The sequence below is a fragment of the Corythoichthys intestinalis genome, chromosome 11 (genome assembly GCF_030265065.1).
Source record: "Corythoichthys intestinalis isolate RoL2023-P3 chromosome 11, ASM3026506v1, whole genome shotgun sequence".
NCBI classification, from domain to species: domain Eukaryota; kingdom Metazoa; phylum Chordata; class Actinopteri; order Syngnathiformes; family Syngnathidae; genus Corythoichthys; species Corythoichthys intestinalis.
The window spans coordinates 19,356,242-19,374,774 of NC_080405.1; the positions used below are offsets into that span (position 1 = coordinate 19,356,242).

The 18,533-nt window shown below is 38.8% G+C and overlaps 2 protein-coding genes across 6 annotated transcripts in view; one reads left to right on the forward strand and one right to left on the reverse strand.

Annotated features, from left to right (window-relative positions):
* macrod1 (mono-ADP ribosylhydrolase 1) overlaps positions 1-18,533 on the forward strand; it is a 317,841-nt gene that overhangs the window by 129,238 nt on the left and 170,070 nt on the right. The window lies entirely within an intron of this gene.
* The window catches only part of flrt1b (fibronectin leucine rich transmembrane protein 1b), a 101,988-nt gene that overhangs the window by 45,614 nt on the left and 37,841 nt on the right, over positions 1-18,533 (reverse strand). The window lies entirely within an intron of this gene.

An 18,533-nucleotide genomic window follows, 5' to 3' on the forward strand; every position in this document is an offset into this window, starting at 1 on the left:
CAACTGTACTGTATGTGAAATGCCTTGAGGGATACTTTAATTGCATTTCAATTCATTTTAAAGGAGAATATCTATTTGATGTACAGGTAAATTGAAAAATGAGCTTGAAAGGATTTAAACTCTCAAGTCAATGCCCTACTCTACCATTTTTTTTTTTTTTTCTGCCCATGCTGACATCTCAAGAACTGTTACAAACACAAACCGCAAATCTTTTTTCCAGTAAAAATGCAACCTTTGTGGCTAATGGAGTGGATATAAATAACACAAATGATGTTTTTGTGGTAAGATACAATGTTTGCATAGCAGTTGGTTCATGCATCACTGCAGGTGCACTGGGCATTAAATTACAGAATAAAATGGAGAATATGTTGCAAACACTCAGAGGAAATTTGTTTTCCTTAAACACGGCTTGAATAGCATATAAAAGCCGTCATTTTCATTTTAAGCACAGCAGCTAATCTTCAAAACAACAGCAAGGATAGAGTCTTCATATTTTCTCAAGGGTGACGCAAATGTACAAATAAGTCCTGCTCTCCAATTTGTCATTTGGCTAACCAGTGCACTCGGTTGTACCTTGTGAATTAAGCATGACATTTTTTTTAGAAAGCTCAGTTAAAGTACTGTAATTGACTATGTCCTGCAGCATGACATAAGCAGGACAGATGAGCCTTCTCAAGCCTGTTGGAGAAGGGGGCACCAGGGAAATGCACATAGATGAAACCATTTTGTGTGGGTTGACTGTTTCTTAAGGGTTTTTACAACATTAGTGCTTCACATCAAGAACGCACCAGCACTAAATACTATAGTTAAAATTGCCAGTCTGTCCTTTTTCACATGATTATTCTATACTTTACACACATTTTATTTTACATTCTTATTCTCAGTTTTGATGCGATTTATCCACCATTCCTGATGCACTCTTTTGGAGAACAGCCACATAGCACATCTGAGAAAAGTAGTCTTTTAAAACTACTGTAACATTTGATGTGGGTCAGAAGCGAAGAGTTTGTCCGCTCAGCGGCACACAGCCCAGCAGGGCGCTGTGGGGCTGATGATGCTGATGATGGGCTGATAAGGGGGCAATCTTGGACGGTTGTGTGGAGGAAGCATGCTGCCTCTGCACTATGCACTATATCAGTGCATGATGAAAGGCGAAGTTATTCATAAAGAGACCATGTTATACCAGTTTCACGAGAACCAGACTCCTCCCGAGTTCTTATATCCTACCGTAAGCTGGCATTCTTTCTCTTATATCTTATCGCTGTTTGATTTACGACTGTGCGGTTGTAGCATAAAGAAAATGTGATACAGTTAGTAGCTGTCCAATATCCATTATGAAAGTCAAATTCTTCAAATTAAACCACCTTTCCATTGATAGAAAACCTTCAGTACATGGCAGTCCCGACATGTTTCAAACACTACTCCTACTGAGCCTGTCGCAATATGCATAATTCCATTTATCGCACGATAAATAAAAATGAAGGCGGTAATTTTTCCGCTGCGATTTATCGCCTCGCGTGCACGTGCGTGGCAGACATGCTGTTAAAAGTCCGGATTCCTTGTTACCAACTGCGCAAAATGCATCTTCGCTCCAGGTCCGGCAAAAAATAGCGCCAGAGCCAATCGTTCCCATTATATCCTATTGTTCAACGTATACCGGCCGCATCAATGCTCCGTATTGACTGCGGACAATCTCTGGTGTGCCGGTGTTGTTGATGTCTGGGCGCTCCCGTCAGCGGTGACATTTCATGCGGGGCGGCCATTTTTCGGCACAACACCGGATATTTGAGTGGCAAATTAAGAGCGCCGTGCTTCAAACTCGTCCTGTTCATGAAAGTCGACTGTCATATGCTGTTGTTGTGCAGTAATGAGCAGACGTGACTTATGTGGCGTTTGCTAAATTTTTTAATGTGCGCACACACTAGATATCATGAAATAGCAAACTAGATGTGCTACGTCTATGCCATTGGCTACGTGAGCCCAGAGTGATTATGGGACACGTAGTCCATATAGTAAATTGATGAATTATAAACCGCAATGACTGAATGGAAGTTAAGAAGGCCAAATCAATCCATACCAGTGACTATAGATAATGCTGCAAATATTGTTAATTCAGTACGTGACACAGATGGATTCGGACCACAAATAGGATGTCTTGCTCATGTAGTAAACCTAGCTGCTAAGAGAGCTGTAGCAATCAACAGTGTGCCCCGCCTCACTTTACAAACAGTAAAGATTGTTCTCAGCACTTTTATACTAAATTTCTTCAGATCAGTTAGAAGTAAGCACATAGATATTATGTACTAAAATGCATTTTTATATGACGGCAATTTAATTTTTGCCCGTTTGCGAAAAAAAAAACAAAAAACAAAAAATAGTTATTTTTTTTCCCAGAGCATTAAATGTATTGAATCGGATCGAAAATCGTGTCCCCCGTATCGAAAATCGTACCGAACCCTGACTTAACTGTATCATTTCATCTCTATGGAAAACCATTGCAGAAGCTATGAGGGGAAAAGTTTTCATTTGCCTAAATGCTTAAGTTATTAACTGCAATTGTATTTTTTTTCTTGAAAAACACATTTGATTTATTCTGTGTTTCTGTGTGGTATCAATATTGTCTTTTACTTAAGAGGCATGGTCTATTGTTTTTAGTTGTGATTTCTTACCGCGTTTAAATGGGTGCACTTGATCTATTAATATATACTGTATTCTCACTGTTATTGTAAATTAGTTAAAAAAAAAAATGGGGGGGGCGCAATAATATCGCATATCGCAATAATTTATGGGATGAATTATCGCACACTAAAATTACTACTACAACTATTACTACTAAAACTACTACCTGTAGTTGTTGATTGCATGACATGGGTGAGTGCATTGTAAAAAGTGTAAATAAATAAATAGCTTGACTCTCGTCAGCTCAGTGAAGCATATTGCCGTTGTTAATCCTTGCTATTTGCAATCGTGGTATCAGTTAACACACAAGTCCTTATGCCTGCGAATCCAACCAATGGGAGTGTCGCGTTGGCACGTCGAACGCACCGATAGGAAAGGCGCGCTGACACACCATCGCGGCCCCGGCATATTTTACTTCATATGTTTGTCCCAAATAGAAATATTCCAAGCAGTTGAAGATTTATGGATGGATTTATAGCGGAAGCCACGTTCGCGTCTTTGGTTAAACCTGTAAAGTGCGTATGACGGAATAAAAAAAAGTCTAAAATAGCATTATTATGCGAATTAAAATCATATTTTGAGACAATTCAACTATATACAACAATTTGGCAAAGCCCAGATGACGAGAAATTTGTCTTTTAATCTGCCGTTTAGCCCCGCCTGCCTTTATAGCGCTCTAGCGTCCCCAAATGGAGGATGACGTCGTGCAACAAGCCGCTGGTCATCGGCCGAGTTGCATTCCCGGTGGACAAGAAGCATTAAAACGTGTGCCATGATCCCAGTATTGACATATTACAAAACACGATGTTTACTCACTTCCTTGTAAGTCCAATGGTCCTACAGTTGTCGCACACTTGTTCTAGCTGATCACTGGGTGAACGGGAACTTTTTGAAACCCAAAAAGGGTCACACGCCTCTCCCTGGTGCAGCTACAAAACCCTGCAGCCGTTTGGCTGGTGTAATGCAAAAAATAAACAAATTAATCCACAAAATCAGCTGAATCCGCAGTCCATCTGCATGCTATAAAGCAATGCTGTATTGTGAGATGCTGACCCGGGTGACGTCACATTTGGGTTCGTCCTAAACCGGAGACTGTAGCCGGAAGTCACTCATTTTCATGGCGCGGGATTCAAAAATTGAATAAATTAAATGATTGCTTCTACACATATCCAAGCGGTCCATTTCATTCAGGAGCATTAAATACTACGTGAAATATAAAATAAACATGCTTTTGGTGTCATACGCACTCTAACACCTCAGCCTATTTTGGTCGAATTTGCATGTAATGAGGCCTTCATATTTTAAAGAAAAAAATCGTTCACAATGGCCAGGTTGGGTCCCTTTTTTTAGGACACCATGACCTTCTTTTCAAAACTGTTGTTTTCTTCACTGACCAATTATGATCAATATTTTGGACCCAAAAAGAAAGAAAAAAAAATCCCAAAATCTTTTGTCAAAAATTTGTAATACTGATGTCCCATTGACAACCAAACATGCTCGACAAACCGTTTTGAAGCTTGATAATATTTATTCAACTTGTTAGGATAAACATTCAACAGAGAAAAATAAGACTGAATAGTTTGATGTTTGACAATTCAACACAAACAGCAGGTATGGTCATAGGTGACACATACTATGGTCAAAACAGGTTATATACAGTGCAAAATAATGAGAGAAAAAAAAAAATATATCATCTAACACAAAATGGGTTTGGAGGATATCTCTTTGTGAGGTTACGTATTGTACCCATCACCTTAACAAAAGTATATACATTCAATCAAGCTTCTCAAACACACATCTATTTACAAATTGAAAAGATTGATTGTGAAGAAAAATAAAACCAAATACAACATTGAAAAAGGTATTTTCAAAAATATAAACTAGTTCAATTTTTTTCAGACATGCGACTCAAAGTTTCCTCTTGAACAGGACACAGAGCTATGTCACGCACAACGTCACACATCCCACTCTTTCGCCATTTGCGTGCTGCTGTCACTGCTCACTCGCCGAGACGCCGACTCATCCGAGACGCCGACTCATCCGAGGAAAACAACAACAAATCCGGCTCATCCTCTTCCTTGGGTTGATGAAATAATGCATTAGCTTGTGCAAAATTTTGTTTTTGATTCATTCTGCACCTTTCAAATTCGCTCGCTCAATCCAACCGGCCGTCGCTCGCTCCATTGCCTCCCTTTACTTAGGTGGTGCCTCGCTTGGCAATTTATTAAAAATGTTCACATTAGGTTCTTGACCTCACAACGGCTCCTGGGATATGTAGTCTTTTGTGGTGCTTTCGGTTTTGAAAAGAAATCACGAAATGATGCAGATATGGACATATTCATATGGACATATTCACAACACATGGTCCATGCAGCGTACTAAAGCTTATTTATGAGTGCAATAAAGATATAAAACTCAAATGACATGATCTCCCGTTTTACTTGGTCGATTGACTTCACGTAAAAACGGGCGTGGACCTCAACTTCCGCACTTTCAAATGAGACCAACCAGTGGCACGTGGGTGACGTAATTACAGCATAACGAGGCTTCAAAGATGATATGGGTAAATGTGTCGCCGCTGATGCATTCGGTGTTGAAGGGATAATGCTAATTTTCAAATACCACACGCAGAATTACACGGTAGATTGATCCAAACAGCAATGAGTGTACTTTTTGACTGGTACCTACCTCTTTCGGTTTCTCAGTGTAATCTCGTTGTGTTTCTTGGTTAGTTTTTTGTTATCTCATTTGTCGTTGTGTTTTTTAATTTGTCGTTGCGTTTCCTGAATTATTATTATTATTATTTTTTTTTTTTGTGGTTTGCTGTTGTTTTGTTTTTTGTTATGTGATTTGGTGTTTTGTTTTTTTATCATGTTATTTGACGTTTTTTTACTGTGTTTTTAAAAAAAATTTTTGTTATGTGATTTGTTTTTGTGTTTTTTAATTTGTTTGTTTTGTGATTTGCCGTTGTGTTTTTTAATTTGCCGTTGTGTTTTGCAATGGACTAAATTAATGGAATTATAATGTATCCTTTTGAGAAAATCCTGCTCGACATACGACCATTTCAACTTACAGTGGTATTTCCCACATTTCTGTGTAAAATCACCATCAAATATGATCTGATCTTTGTCAAAATCACACCAATGTCAAAACAGTGTCTGCTTTAACTAAAACCACCCAAACATTTATAGGTTTTCATATTTTAATAAGGACAGCATGCAAACAATGAAAGAAGGGGGGAAAATAAGTAAGTGAACCCATGCCTAAAGAGATTTAAAGAGCAATTGAAACCAATTTTTACTAAACAATTTAAGTCAGGTGTGTGCCCAATCAATGATGAGTGGTTTAAAGCTGTCCTGCCCAACATAAAACACAAACCTGGTAAGAATTGTCTTGATGAGAACCATTGTCTGATGTGCATCATGGCTCGGTCAAAAGAGCTGTCTGAAGATGTGCGATCAAGGATTGTTGATTTGTATAAAGCTGGAAAATGATAGAATACCATTTCGAAATGTCTGGATGTTCATCAATCGACAGTCAGAGAAGTTGTCTACAAATGGAGAGTTTGGCACTGTTGCTTCTCTCCTAGGAGTGGCTGTCCACCAAAGATTATGCCAATAGTTCAGCGCAGAATACTCAGAGAGACTCAGAGAGGTAAAAAAAAAAAAAAAAGAACCCTGGAGTGTCTGACTTACAGAATTCACTGGCACAGTTCAATATCTCTGTGCACACATCAACTATATGTCAAACTATGGCCAAAAATGGTCTTCATGGGAGGACCCCATGGAGGAAGCCACTTCTGTCTAAAAAAATATTGTTGCTCGTTTAATTTTTGCAAAAAGGTACTTGGACACTCCAAGTTTTGGCAATATATTTTGTGGACTGATGAAACCAAAGTTAAATTGTTAGGGAGTAACACACAATGTCATGTGTGGAGGAAAAATGGACCAGCTCACCAACATCAACACCTCATCAACACCGTGAAGCATGGTGGAGGGAGCATCATGATTTCAGGCAATTTTGCTACCTCGGGGCCTGGACAACTTGTAATCATTAATTGGACGAATGAATTCAAACGTGTATAAGGATGTTTTGCGGGAAAACCTGTCAGACAGTTGAAGCTAACAAGAGGATGGATGCTGCAACAAGACAATGATTCAAAACACAGAAGTAAATCAACCAAGTCAAAGTCCAGACCTAAACCCCATTGAGATGCTGTGGCATGACCTAAAGAAAGTGATTCCTGCCAGACATCTGAGGATCTGACTGAACTACAGCAGTTTTGTAGAGAAGAATGGGCTTAGATTAGTCGTGATCGATGTGCCAGACTGATCTGCAGCTACAGGAAGTGTCTGGTTGAAGTTATTGATGCCAAAGGAGGGGGTAGGGGGGCACAAAATATTAAATGTAATGGTTCACTCACTTGTTTTTCCCCCTTCTGTCAATGTTTTCATACTATCCTCGTTAAAATATGAAAACCTATAAATGTTTGGGTGGTTTTAGTTAAAGCAGTTTTTTTCATCTGTGTGATTTTGACAAAGATCAGATAACATTTGAAGGTGATTTTATGCAAAAATGTGAAAAATTCCAAAAGGTTCAGATACTTTAATACCACTGTACAAACAAGGTTCTGGAACAAATTAACTTTGTATCTAGAGGTACTACTGTATTTAGCTACTGTACATAATAAGTCAACATCATCTGTCACCATTGTATTCTATTTTGTTCTGTAGGGTGAAACGTTGTACCTCAGGCATTTGGCGGGACTGCACACAATCGATGTATGCACTATGCAATCAATAATGCAAGTTAAAAAAGCTATTAAGTGCAGCACTGTGAGTTGCTACAATACACTCCATCTCAGCCGAACATGCATTCAAACGCACATCATGTCATGAGAGTGTTTGAATAAATAATCCCATTAAAATGTGATTGAGAGTTTTTCCAGCTCAGAGCACATGTACGCTCACTCTTTCTCACTATCTCTTACTCGCTCTATCTCTGTCTCCAGCGCTCTCTTTCTCTGTGTCTGTATAGAGTATGAACTGGAACTATCTACAGACAGGCAATTTACAGACCCCACACACGTACACATTCACGCAGTCCACCGTTAGGTCACAATGACTCTCAGTAGGTTTAACTTGACACTTTCTTCCCCCTTTGGAGCAGAATTCCTAGATATAGTGTACTTATGTGTATGTGTGTGCTCATGATGACAAATGAAAGAAGCCATTTTTTAAATCCAATGAGATGTGAGGTGTTTGTGGCTTCCAGGTGGCAGGCTGAGGTGGGATGCAGAAATTTAAAATGGAGCCGAAAAGCTTTGTTACTTTTCACCCGCAACGCTTTATCTCTCTATTAGTTTCTGTCAGTCTGCGTTTCCTTATTATCTGGGAAGGAGGAAAAAAAACTGACACAGGAGCTAAACCGTCAGAGAAAAGGATGAAAACAGTTTGGAGGAAAATGTGCTGTTTTTGAGCAACTTAGAGGAACTAAAGCAAATGACGCCGGTGTAAGTCAGGAGTCATTTTCTCTGGAGGATATCATTCTAAAGTGACAGCCCTCGCTCCAGGGAGGAAAAAAAAAACAATTATCAAAGTTCAGCAGAATCCCTGTACACTTTGAGATATTTTTAACTGAACAAATCAGGCGAAACAATTTAGCTGTCGCGTACCCTGACATATAAGCACCACCTTGTCATGCTTTGCTTTGAGTGCAATTCACTTTGTTTACCCTTTTCATTATCTGCATTGATTTTGTGTCAGCGTTTACTTTTGTTGCTGTGCTCGTTAGCGGAATGCGGAACTCTGCACCGTTGACCTTGTCGAACCGCTTTCTGGCCACAGTATTGGGTACACCTGCACAATCTGATGACACACAATACAAGAAGAAAATACCAAAACCTGCATCAAATTCATTCTCGGATAGGGCTGGGCGATATGGCCTTAAACATGTATCACGATAAATTGAGCAGATTTATCTCGATAACGATAAATGACGATAAATTCGCCCAAGCGGACTGTTATATAATTTGAAAATCTGAATCAATGCATGGAATACAGATGAACTATTTCTTGTTGATTTATTTACCAGCATTCAATTTGATATACTGTATTTAACAATTGTACATGCAGTCTAAACATTAAGTTTATAAAAATGTATTGTAAGCAATAAGAATTCAAGTATGAACATTTATAACAGCGTGTATGACTTGAACAATGTACATTGTCAAAATCAATATGCCTGTGCAAACATGTAATTGTAACACAAATGACTTGCAGCTTGAACAGTACACTTCAAAAAGACAACTTATTGTTAATGGCTGCTGTGACATAATTATTAAATACAAGTGTTTACTTTATGGTTTAAGGTTTTTTTTTTCCCCCCAGTGCATTTTTTAATAAATGCACGCACAATAAAAATAGCTGGGGCCATTTCTCGGTCATTATAAGTTTTGCCGTTGGATTGTACTTTATGCTGAATGCTTTACCATCACAAAAGCTATAAGAGGAATCACACACAGACAGATACAAAATAACGCCACATAGTAATTGCTAGATGCAGTCCGTGCCCAATCCACTCATTAAATTCAACCGTTTCGACAAGGTTAGAGCCGCTATCCAACTCCATAACGTTCATTTGTAGCGTTAGCCGCTAGCTAGCGTTAGCCTGGCTACCAGTAGAAAGCACCATCTCCGGAAATCGTGAGAACAAAGGAGGACAGCGGGTGAAAGCCCGTCTGGATGCCACCAAGAGTCTACTAAATGTCGGTTGAAAGTTTGGTGAACCTCCCTTAAGCCACACTCCATCACGTTTTGCTTGTAGCGTTAGCTGCTAGCGTTAGCTTGCTGGGCTTTTGTTTGATTGGCTTCCTGATGATCACGTGACTCCCTACGTAAGCACATTCACTGCTTTCTTAAAGGGGAATGAACATAGACGAACAACACAGAATCAAAGCGGGATGAAAAGACTATATTTTCTTGTTTTATTAATTAACTGAATTTACCGACATGGTCAAAATTACGTCGGTCATCGTTAAGAATTTCGGTGACGGTAAATTTTCGGTTTACCGCCCTGCTCTATTCTCGGACCATGAACCACATCTCTGCGGCGGCGTAGATTGCATTTATTCAACATAACCATCCATCTACTCGGCAGAGCTACTGAGAATTAGAAGTGAATCCCAAGTGTAACTTCTAAATTCTCCTGTTTGATGTTTCCAGGTTGTTGAATTAAAAGAATAATTTCTAAAACTTTTTTCATGGTTAATTTGACAATTAAACTTGAGAAATTCAATTATACAATTCAATCTTAAAAAAAACAAAATTAAAGCAATTACACAATTTCACACTGCCTCACAATAGTAATGCAAAAACACGAGGATTTTGCTAACTTTGACTTGAGCATTTTTCTTTTACTATTTTCCTTCATATGGGGTTATATTGCTGACACTATTCCGAGCAAGCAATAATGGAAATTGAGCAAAATTAACCTAGATTTCGAGCACAAAAAAATATATTGAGCGAGCAGTTAAAGATTTTAAGCGAGCAATTGTACATTTTGAGCACAGAAAATAATATTGAGCAAAAAAAAATCTACTCTGAGCACAAAAAAATATATTGAGCGAGCAGTTAAAGATTTTAAGCGAGCAATCGTACATTTTGAGCACAGAAAATAATATTGAGCAAAAAAAAAATCTACTCTGTGCCGCTCAATTCCCCCCTCCTGCTCTCGCTCCGTATCTCGACTCTTCTGCTCGTCGGTAGGGATGGGCGGATCGATACCAAAATATTGATATTTCGATCCAGCGCATTATGTTTTAGGAATCGATCCCCAAGCAAAAGTATCGATATTTGGAATTAATATATTTCCTTTGTCTATTTTTTGGGTATATTTTTGTGCACACTTTAAAAAAATATTTTACGTTTAATATTTATTTTGTTTAATATTTTTCTGTGAAATATATTCTTCCATATTGTTTTATGTTAAAAACAATTAAATGCTTGATTTCTTATGTTTTGTTGCTATTTATTTTCATTTTGTTAAAGGTCTGTTTCAATTATTTCAAAATCTGTTTAAAAATTGTGTTAGTAAAATAAAATTCAAAAACTGCAAGTGACTATTGTTTATTGGATTTGTTTTTAATGGTCTACCGTTAGAGGGTGGTAACATGCTACTATTAATTTGTTCTTTAATTAGATACAAAAATATTTGACTTAGGTAGATTAAAATTTGATCAAATGCAACATGTAGCAGGGAAATGTTCTGTGCATATGAATTTAAGGGTCATGGTTAAAGTGTTAGACTGACTAACCAGATTTTGTTGTTGATGGATTGGTTTATGAGTTTGTCGGGAAACTGCTTTGCTAGTCATTAAAAGCAGCAGTTTTTCCATTGCAATGCATATTTGACACAAAGAGACTTTTAATAGTTTTTTAGTGCTTGCGGTATCAATATCTGATCGGGATCGCAATATTTGGCCTTGGTGTTACTTGGTATCAGATCGAATCCAAAATCACTGGTATCGCCCATCCCTACTCGTCGGTTTCTTTTCTCTGCGCGCTGAGTTGCGCACATGCGTCACCAACGTGTCACGAAGCCAACCGATCAGAGAGCTGGCGGTATTTCCGCATTGGTGACGCGTGTGCTCAACTCAGCGCGCAGAGAAAAGAAACCGACATGCAGAGGAGTTGAGATACGGAGCGAGAGCAGGAGGGGGGGATTGAGCGGCACAGAGTAGATTTTTTTTTTTTGCTCAATATTATTTTCTGTGCTCAAAATGTACGATTGCTCGCTTAAAATCTTTAACTGCACGCTCAATATATTTTTTTGTGCTCGAAATCTAGGTTATTTTTGCTCAATTTCCATTATTGCTCGCTCAGAATAGTGTCAGCAATATAACCCCATACCTACACAATTTTGTCATTTTCATGTTTATTGAGAAGGGGCGATAGTGTTAAAAAAAAATCATCAAAAAGATATTCATTTTATAGTACCGTAATTTCCGGACTATTGAGCGCCCCGGATTACAAGCCTCACCCAGTACATTTTTAAAGAAAAAACATTTTGTACATACATAAGCCTCTCCTGTCTCTAAGCCGCGTGTGCCCACATAGTAAACTGAAATATTTATGAAGAAATACACAGAGTTTTCTATGTTTTAATACCACACTTGAACGAATCAGGATATGATATAGCGCGTGACTTACGGGGGTAAGGGAGGGCGGAAGAGCGAGAGACGTGCTGTTGTTGTAGTTGCGGGTGTGTCTGTGTGTGAGCGTCGGCTGCTGCAGGCAGAAGTCGTGTGTTGTTCCACGAGTTTCCAAAATAAAGAATTGCAACCTAACTAAGCGGGTTACTCTTTGTCATCGTTACAGTACCTTAACTTTTCTTTCCAAACAGCGCCAGCAACACGGCACTTAGCTGACTCCTCAAGCTCACTCCTGAGTGTGTGTCGTCCTTTTCGCCACGCAGCAGACAGGCTTTTCGAAACCCGTTGGTGATGGTGGATTTTTTTCATGCTGCTCCACGCTGTCAGACTCTTGCAAAAGTTGCTCTTCGCATACGGCCACTTTCGTAAACGATCTGACGTCGCTGGCCATCCAAGCCTTCAATTCAACTCGGCACGTCATATCCATTTCTTCTAGCATTTTCCATGATGCGGTAATGCTAATTTTACTGATGCACAAAGATGAGGGTCTGCTACTTTTATTCATGCACAAAGTTAAAATACTGGTAAGATTGCAAACTAGCGTCTTCCTCGACACATATATTCCACGTGTCTTACGCTTACATTTTATGCTCAAGCGCTCCTGGCGGTCGTTAGAAAAATTGATAAATAGGCCGCATCATTGCATACGCCGCAGGATTCAAAATGAGGGAAAAAAGTAGCAGCTTGTAGTCCAGAAATTACGGTATTTTTATTATGCTGGGTACCACCAAAGCGTATAACTACACGACAACAGAAATTGTGACCTGATGCAGCTAACAATCATTACCAAAATATTACCATACCACTCAGTACATTTCTACTTTCCAGCAAACTAAAACCACATTGTCTGTACCGACATGTTTCAAACACGAGTTTGTGCAGCTCCTGAATGCTACTGGATGACATAGCATGGTAGGCAGTGTTGTTGATCTTACTTAAAAAAAAAGTAATTACAGTTACAAATTACTTCTCCCAAAAAGTATTTGAGTTAGTAACTCTGTTACCTAATAGTAAGAGTAATTAGTTACTCAGCAAAGTAACTGACCTTACTTTTCATCTTCTACACATTATGCATTCAATAACGTATTTCACGTCATGTTGTGATGTTTATATTAACTGGTTGAAGAATAATCATAAACAGTATTATAGAATATTTGGTATTTATTTGGATCAAATACAGTGGTACCTCTACATACGAAGTTAATTCGTTCCAAGACCTTGTTTGTAAGTCGAAATGGTCGTATGTCGAAAACGATTTTCCCATAAGAATACATTATAATCGCATTATTTCGTTCCACAGCCTGAAAATCTACACTAAATCCTTAATAAATGCTGCTGGTACTATTGCAAATAGCAATTACACACAGCAAAACAAATGAATGATGAATGAATAAAAATCGTAATAGTAATAATAATAATACCTGTGATAATGTAATGAATGGGGTTTTAATGTGGCGGATGTGTTTTGCGTGGTGTACCTGAAAGCACTGCGTAGCTGACTTGACAGAGTGAGGGGGGACTTTTTACTTTCACTTTGTTCAGTTGGGGCGGACAATAGGCATGTTGTTTTGCACAAGTTCTGAAATAAATGATTAAAAACCTGACAAAGCTGGCGTTTTTTTTTGGGCGATGTTACCACAATTATAATTGCCACCTTAACTTATAAGGACTGGCAAACGGAGGTCAGAGGGGGACTGTCGAAATTTGAGACATTCTATGGCCGTATTGTCAAGTCAGTTCACGGACGCGCCCACCATGCTCATATGTTTGTAGCAACTCCATCTTCATTTCAATGGTAAGCCTCGCTTTTTTCCTTTTTTTGCCACCTGCACTAACATTCTTGGAACCCATGTTGATTTCTCTCAAAATCCGCTGTGCATCAGTCTTGCGGGAAAACAATGTTACTATGGCACTGTCATAAATCGTCGTATTTCAAGCATGTCATCGGATGTAGAAGCAAATGGTGATTCAAATTTTACTTCGGCTGTCGAAAAGATCATGTGTCGAAGCGATCGTATGTCGAGGTACCACTGTATATTACAGTCTGTTAAGAAAGCAAACATGTAAGCTAATCATTAACCAGTGCAAATCTCAGAAACTGTATGTTAGGCCTACTGCACAATAAGCAGAACACTGTCCTTAAATGTTCCGTAACAATATTAAATATAAATCAAGTTTGAGAACGCTACCTTTGAAATTCCCTGACCCATCGCAATTATTGCTGTCGTGTGTTTGCCAGAGCATGCGGTGAGGCAGCGCATGATCTATGGTGACCGAGAGGTGTCAGGCGAAATGCAAAGTCCAAACACTTTGCAAATAGAAAAAAAGCACAAATCCCAATTGGAAACGCTTTGCAAAAGAAAAAAAAACACAAATGCAAACTGCCACAACACGATCCCCAATTCTTAAAGCGCGATTGCAAATTGGCAAACGCACGAACCCCAATTGCCACAACACGAATGCAAATGGCTCGCAACCCGACAGCAAATGGCTCGCAAGACAAATGCAAAAAGCCACAGCACAACTGCAAAAAAGCCACAGTAAGGCGACGACCCGGAAGTAAAAAAAAAAAAAAAAAACATCTCTACGGAATTCCGTGATGTTGACCCCCCTACCCCCCATCAGACGTAAATTTGTATAACAATGATGTCAGTCGTTTGTGCTGTAAATTGTTTTATTGATATTAAGATATTAATTTCGAGTGAAGACGTCTTAACTCCCGTTGCTACCATGAACGTATCAGAAACGAATGGCACCACATTGGGTCCCCCCCCCCAATTTACTGCAAAATGGACCCGATTCGTTTGTGCTAGTTTTTGACACCCCCGTTATTGAGAGAGTTGATTCGCTCCGTCAGCCACGGGAGTTATGACGTACTCACTCGAAATGAATATCTCGATATCTGTAAAACAATTGCAGCATAAAATTAATTTTTTTACAGCACAAACGATTTACATCATTTTATATAAATTTGCGTCTGGGGGATGGGGGGGCACTTCATGGAGGTCTGTAGAGATGGTCACAAAGCACATATAGCAATATAGAAAGTGTCATCGTTTTTTTTTTTTTTTTCAACTTCCGGGTCGTCGTCTTGCCATCGTGCTGTGGCGTTTTGCAGTTGTGCTGTGGCTTTTTGCATTGGTCTTGCAAGCCATTTGCAGTCATGTTGCGAGCCATTTGCATTCGTGTTGTGGCAATTGAGGTTCGTGCTTTTGCCAATTTGCAATCGCGCTTTAAGAATTGGGGATCGTGTTGTGGCAGTTTGCATTTGTGTTTTTTTTTCTTTTGCAAAGCGTTTCCAATTGGGATTCTTGCTTTTTTCTATTTGCAAAGTGTTTGGACTTTGCATTTCACCTGACACCTCTCTGCCACCGTAATGATCTGCCCACCTAGCCAATCATCATTGCATTTGCAGTGGTGTCACCACCACCCTTCTGCACTGCCGGCTCTGCTCTCTCCAGGCAGGCAAATTGTATTTTTATTATGCTGGTTACCACCAAAGCGTATAACTACACTGCAACAGAAATTGTGACCTGATACAACTAACAGTCATTACTAAAATATTAGAATAACACTCAATACTAAGGGTGTAACGGTACATGTATTCGTATTGAAACATTTCGGTACTCTGTGCTCGGTTCGGAACAGAGTCATGTCGAACGAGTTTCTGACGTAATGTAACCATTACTTTTCGAGGCTGTGAGTCGATCCGGTCACAGTTTCTTTGTGTTGATTATATTTACTCCGTCTTCTCTACTATAATGAGGACCAACACGGTAGGACAGTAAGAAACGTCAACGGCGCGACAACGTGGCTGCCGCGAGAAAGCAGTGAAACGCGGCCGTTAAATTCAATCAGCCAATGCATACCAGTCGCAGTGCGGCCGTGTGTTAGACGTGTCCCAGAAGCGGCTCAACGCGATGCACGCGAAAAGAATGGCAGAGTTTACTATTTGATGTGAGACGTGGCCCTCCTGCGTCAATACTACTAGCTAACAGACCGGAAGTCACTTGTGTAAAAATACGGTGGATCCGGTCGATTTTCAAACTAATATGCAATCGTAACCCACTTTCAGATCTCCTGAGTGGTAGATCGGGCAGAGTTGACTTGTCTTTGTTGATTTACTGCTGTCTTCTCTGCTATAATAATAACCAACACGACCCCGTGTTCAATACCATACCCTCCTACCACAACAAAACAAGTAGGGTAGGAACTAATATTCACATAGGAACTAAAGTACAACAACAACATAAAATATAAATGAATACTACATCACATTTGTAAAATACAAACACATAATAAAATAAATAATAGCCCATTAAAATAAAATAAATTGAAATGAGCTAAAACACCTGTAATTAAATAATAAGAATAATACACAGATCCTGCTAACACAATTAAATTTATTAATTTCTGTGTGGCGCTTTAACTTGAGAAAATCCACCAATAAAGCTTTTGAAAACCGTTCATAAGGAAAAAAAAAAATTGAGGCATTTCATTAGTAAAATACATGTTAAAATCTTTGTCATTGGGATTGCTTCTCTCTTTCGCACAGGACTTCTTTTTTCTTTCTTTCAGAAAGAAAGCTCACCAATACGCGGGGTCTGATAGGCAAATTGTTGTTGGATTATTATCTTTAGATACCCGCTACTTTTTGAGCAGAATTCTAGCTTTGTATAGGCTAATGTTCCTATTGTTGAAAGCACAAAAGTGTGTAATAAACAACTAGCACATTTATATTTTGCATTTTGTTTTCTTACTGTACCGAAAACGAACCGAACCGTGACCTCAAAACCGAGGTACGTACCGAACTGAGATTTTTGTGTTATACCCCTACTCAATACATTTCTATATCGCAGCAAACTTAAATCACATTTGTCTGCTATTTATCTTTTGTGTTACGTGGTAAGATGGAGACAACTGATTTGCTGTGGCGACCCCCGAAGCGAAAATCCGAAAGTAAAAGAAGAAGAATGATGTGTTGTAAAGATGTTGAAATCGTCACTCGGCTAAAAGGCAACAGCAACATAAAAAAAAAATCAAAAGGACAAAAATAATACTCCTTTATTTTGTATGTCACTTACTTGAAAACCACTTTCAAACAGGCCTGTTCCAATTTAATTAAATTCACCTCGCATCCTTTTTTATGCCAGCTTTTGCTTCAGGCAGAGCACTTAACTACTGCAACACGTGATCTGTTGTGGTTGAGCTTTTTTTCAATGTATCCACTCAGGTGCATTTTCCACAGATGCAACAAGACTAAGTCCAAATCTCTTCCGTCTGGCCTTGCGATTGTTTATAATTAGCTTTCATTAGCCGCTGTATAAAAACCGTATGACAGAAGGCCATTTGCGCTTCGCAAGTGTGATGCAGTGCTGCTAATTATCTGATGACTTGCAATGATTAGTCAGATAGTGGAAAGTTAATGTGCGTCTCGTGTTTGGTACTAGTGCGCCTCTACGAATTTAACATTTATTTTGCAAACTATCGCGCCCTTTGTTTGCGTTTTCCAAATAGTGATTATGTCTAGGTGTCACAGCCATTTTCTGCTTATCGCCGAAATCGCGTGGCGGCAGCCTAAGTTATTTATTGCTTGATCAGTCACGTCTATGGTGCCCGCCCATTTTGGATAAGGGAGAATAATTTTAATTTAAATGGGGTAGAATGCAATTATAATTTTGTTTAGTCTCTTATCCCACATGCATTTACCAGTACCTGCTTCATCAGATGGTAAAATGGCTGCATTCATGTGGCTCTTACCAACTGGCAACATAGAGGTATATTTCTGATTACCATATGAACGCTCAACCTTCTATCATTGCATGCACAGTGCACACAAACAATAATGAAACAGAAAATAACCTGCGCTATTGTGTGTGTGTGTGTGTGTGTGTGTGTGTGTGTGTGTGTGTGTGTGTGTGTGTGTGTGAGAAAGAGAGAGGACTCCTAAATAATTAAAAACTTGTTTTGTGGTGCAATGCATCTCTTTATGACTCTTATCTGGCAGGTACTGTGAGGTATTTCCTCTCCATAATTTCTCTCCTGACAGCCGCTGACAAAAATGTGATATAACCTTATTTATAAAGCTCTGTTTGTTTCAGTGCTATACTGCCTCCTGCAGTACTTTACCTCAGGCATAAACACATTTCATTTTAGACACGGCCTGCATAACTGTTGGTCTTATAAAGGGTTATTTTTTTTCTCACGAAGAAAAAGCGAAGGGCCAACTTGACTTTTTGATTTGTATTCAGAATCCAGTTTTCCCAAAGTTAAGACCTAATGGACATAGAATTATTTCCTTCCTGTGTCAAACTGTCACCATCATAAAAGATGTTTCATTAATTTTACATTGTAGGAATTGAGCAGTATTCCTCCAATTCTTACAGGTTATAGTGTATTTGTATCTTAAATAGTCTGAATTTGTTGTCCTTTTTGTTAAAACGCTCAGTATGACCTGAGAATAGTTTATAAGTAAAATGATTATTTAAAAAAAAAAAAAAAAAAAAAAATCACTCTTTGGCCTCATTCCAAATAGCCGTAACTGCTGCTCATTTATTCTTATACTTTTTCATCCTTTTTAAACATTATCATTGTTTTGCTGTCAAGGCCAAACCTTTTGAATTAGAGTTGCTCCACTGGAAAT